This window comes from Lampris incognitus, chromosome 3 (assembly GCF_029633865.1).
Source record: "Lampris incognitus isolate fLamInc1 chromosome 3, fLamInc1.hap2, whole genome shotgun sequence".
NCBI classification, from domain to species: Eukaryota; Metazoa; Chordata; class Actinopteri; order Lampriformes; family Lampridae; genus Lampris; species Lampris incognitus.
The window spans coordinates 110,570,836-110,575,529 of record NC_079213.1 but is presented as its reverse complement, the minus strand read 5'-3'; positions in this window follow the sequence as shown (position 1 = coordinate 110,575,529).

The following is a 4,694-nucleotide window of genomic DNA, read 5'->3' as shown; positions in this document are numbered from 1 at the left end:
GGAGAAGAGGAAGGCCAAAGAGGAGGTTTATGGATGTGGTGAGGGAAGACATGCAGGTGGCTGGTGTGACAGAGGAAGATGCAGAGGACAGGAAGAGAGAGTAACAGATGATCCGCTGTGGCAACTCGTAGCGGGAGCAGCCAAAAGTAGCAGTAGTAGTAGTAGTAGTAGTAGTAGTAGTAGTAGTAGTAGTAGTGTAGCAGCAGCAGCAGTAGTAGTAGTGTAGCAGTAGTAGTAGTAGTAGTGTAGCGGTAGTAGTAGTAGTAGTAGTGTAGCAGCAGTAGTAGTAGTAGTAGTAGTAGTAGTGTAGCAGTAGTAGTAGTAGTAGTGTAGCAGTAGCAGTAGTAGTAGTAGTAGTAGTAGTGTAGCAGTAGCAGTAGTAGTTTAGCATAGCAGTAGTAGTGTAGCAGTAGCAGTAGTAGTAGTAGTAGTGTAGTAGTAGTAGTGTAGCAGTAGTAGTAGTAGTAGTAGTAGTAGTGAAGCAGTAGTAGTAGTGGTGGTGTAGCAGTAGTAGTAGTAGTAGTAGTGAAGCAGTAGTAGTAGTAGTAGTAGTGAAGCAGTAGTAGTAGTAGCGGTGTAGCAGTAGTAGTAGTAGTAGTGTAGCAGTAGTAGTAGTAGTAGTGAAGCAGTAGTGTAGCAGTAGTAGTGTAGTAGTAGTAGTGAAGCAGTAGTAGTAGTGGTGGTGTAGCAGTAGTAGTAGTAGTAGTAGTGAAGCAGTAGTAGTAGTAGTAGTAGTGAAGCAGTAGTAGTAGTGGTGGTGTAGCAGTAGTAGTAGTAGTAGTAGTGAAGCAGTAGTAGTAGTGAAGCAGTAGTAGTAGTAGTGGTGTAGCAGTAGTAGTAGTAGTAGTGGTGTAGCAGTAGTAGTAGTAGTAGTAGTAGTAGTGTAGCAGTAGTAGTAGTAGTAGTGAAGCAGCAGTAGTAGTAGTAGTGTAGCAGTAGTAGTAGTAGTGGTGTAGCAGTAGTGTAGCAGTAGTAGTGTAGCAGTAGTAGTAGTAGTAGTAGTAGTAGTGTAGCAGTAGTAGTAGTAGTAGTAGTAGTAGTGAAGCAGCAGTAGTAGTAGTAGTGTAGCAGTAGTAGTAGTAGTGGTGTAGCAGTAGTAGTAGAGTAGTAGTAGTAGTAGTGATAGCTAATTGGTGGTTCTACTGCAACACCGGTGCACAGCAGCAGATCTCCCCCCCTCCGCTTGGAGTGCTGGTGAGCAACCACCGTTTCATCAGAGAACTGAATGACGCCAGTAGTAAAACGTCCCTCTTACAAAGTGCTGTACAAAAGTAACACAACATTCTTCCTATTCTAGCGTCATATATTTAATGCCTCTGCCGAAATGGCCTGTACAATGAAAAATATTACCTGCACGCTATTTACATTTATTGATTTCATAGATTTACGAAAGAATCAATGCAGAAATTTGCAAACATTCGTCCTTTCTCCACCTAAAAAGACATGGCTCGTCTCCGCCCATCACTCTCCTTCTCTGCTGCCAGAACCTCGATCCACGCCTCCGTCACATCCAGGATTAACTACTGCAACGGCATTGTCCATGGCTCATCATCCGAAGTCCAGAACAAACTCCAGCGCATCCAGAACTCCGCTGCCCACCTGCTCGCCCACTCCCGCTCCCATGACCACGTCACCCCTGACCCCCGAAACCTCCGCTGGCTCCCAGACCCACAACAGATCCAATTCAAAGTCCTTCTCCCCACTCACAAATCCCTCCGCAACCAGACCCCCTCCTACCTCACTGACCTGCTCCACTACCATACTCCTTCCTGCAGCCTAGACTCCTCCCGGGCCAACTTCCTGTCTCCACCACACAGGACCAAGCACTGGACCTGGGGCGACAGACCCTAACATGCATGTCTTTTTGATGGTGGGGGAAACCGGAGCACCCGGAGAAACCCCACCACAGACACGGGGAGACCATGCAGACCCCACACAGAGGACGACCTGGGTTGACCCCCCCCAAGGCTGGACAGACTTTCTTGCTGTGAGGCAACAGCGCCAACCACTGGGCCACTGTGCCACCATTTTAATGTGATTAATGTTGTGCGTTACATGCTTTTGTTGTGTCGCTTTTATATTCATTATTACTTATCTTTGAGTACGTTTAAAAGTGCTTTATAAATAACATTATCATTATTATTAATAATAATGAGTTCAGTTCTACAAATTCTGAGTGTTCCAAATACAGAAAGACATGACATGACATGACATGACATGACATGACATGACATGACATGACATGACAGCAAAACAACTTTTTGCCCCGTTTCCCAGAGGAGCAAAAAGTGAGCAATGACCATAAATGGAAGCTAAAAATTTTAAAAAATCCAGCATTCTTGGGATTTTAAGAAACGAGCCAATCTCAAACTTTTTCCATGTCAAGGACCCCAAAAATAGATACACAACAGATCACGGACCTGTGTTTGGGAGGAAATAGATACACAACAGATCACAGACCTGTGTTTGGGAGGAAATAGATACACAACAGATCACGGACCTGTATTTGGGAGGAAATAGATACACAACAGATCACAGACCTGTGTTTGGGAGGAAATAGATACACAACAGATCACGGACCTGTGTTTGGGAGGAAATAGATACACAACAGATCACACCTGTGTTTGGGAGGAAATAGATACACAACAGATCACGGACCTGTGTTTGGGAGGAAATAGATACACAACAGATCACAGACCTGTGTTTGGGAGGAAATAGATACACAACAGATCACAGACCTGTGTTTGGGAGGAAATAGATACACAACAGATCACGGACCTGTGTTTGGGAGGAAATAGATACACAACAGATCACGGACCTGTGTTTGAGAGGAAATAGATACACAACAGATCAAGGACCTGTGTTTGGGAGGAAATAGATACACAACAGATCCCAGACCTGTGTTTGAGAGGAAATAGATACACAACAGATCCCAGACCTGTGTTTGAGAGGAAATAGATACACAACAGATCACGGACCTGTGTTTGAGAGGAAATAGATACACAACAGATCACGGACCTGTGTTTGGGAGGAAATAGATACACAACAGATCACGGACCTGTGTTTGGGAGGAAATAGATACACAACAGATCACGGACCTGTGTTTGGGAGGAAATAGATACACAACAGATCACAGACCTGTGTTTGGGAGGAAATAGATACACAACAGATCCCAGACCTGTGTTTGGGAGGATTTTGACAGAAAGAATCCCCTCTAACGAGATCCAGTCCCTGGAAGGTAGTGTGATAAAAGTGGAATTAATCCATTTGTCCTTTTGCTGGGAACCCCCTGCAGCCCTCCCAAGGACCGCTGGTGGCCTTCAGATCCCAGTTTGGATCACATTACACACTGGATCACATTACAAAGTGGATAAAGTTTGGGATGTCACGAGAATCAATGCATAGATAGATAATTAAGACTATCTATCCGTCCGAAAGGGGAAATTCATTTTCACCGTCTAAAACAGGGAGAAAATGCAAGCAAGCAAACAAACAACACACCAACACATAGTCACTATACATGCATACAACCCCGTAGAATCAGCATATACATTTTGTGACACACAACTGTGCAGCGTTCAGAGAGTAGATTTATTTAGGGATGCAATGGCAGAGGGGGAAAAAACCATGCCAAAAGCGAGTCCTCTTCCATGTTGGGGCCCTGCATCTGCAACCGGATGGGTGCAGTGTAAAGAGAGGATTGAGGGGGTGCTCAGTGGCATGTACTACGTTGAGCACTATGTGTGTGATGGCTTTGCTGTTGAGATCAGAGAGGCTGGGGGTTAGGGAGGATATATATATATATATATATATATATATATATGTAAACAAAAATATAAAGGCAACACTTTCATTTTTGCTCCAATTTTTCATGAGCTGAAACCAAAGAGCTAAGACTTTCTATGTACACGAAAGGCCTATTTCTCTCAAATTTTGTTCACAAATGTGTGTTAGTGAGCACTTCTTTGCCGAGATAATCCATGCACCTGACAAGTGTGGCATGTCAAGACGCTGATTAGACGGCAGCGTTATTGCACAGCTGTGCCTTAGGCTGCTCACAATAAAGGCCCACTGTAAAATGTGCAGGTTTATCTTCAAAAGAGACATTTATTAGGCACTGAACTATGGATGTCACAGATATTGGGGGGGGGGGGGGGTCCGAAAACCAGTCAGTATCTGGTGTGGCCACCATTTGCCTCACATCTCCTTCGTATAGAGCTGATCAGGTTGTGGATTGTTGGTCCGCTCCTCTTCGATGGCTGTGCGGGAGTTGCTGGATATTGGCAGGAACTGCGACACGCCGTCGTATACGCCGATCCAGAGCATCCCAAACATGCTCAACGGGTGTCAAGCCCGGTGAGTAGGCAGGCCATGCAAGAACTGGGATGTTTTCAGCTTCCAGGAATTGTGTACAGATCCTTGCAACATCATCCTGCAGCATGAGGTGATGGATGAATGGCACAGCAATGGGCCTCAGGATCTCGTCACGGTATCTCTGTGCATTCAAAATGCCATCAATAAAATGCACCGCTGTTCGTAGCATGTGCCTGCCCGTACCATAACCCCACCGCCACCATGGGCCACTATAGTCACAACGCTGACGTCAGCAAACCGCTCGCCCACGTGACGTCATGCACACTCAAGTCGGTTACGACGACGAACTGCGGTCTGGTCAAGACCCCGGTGAGGACGAC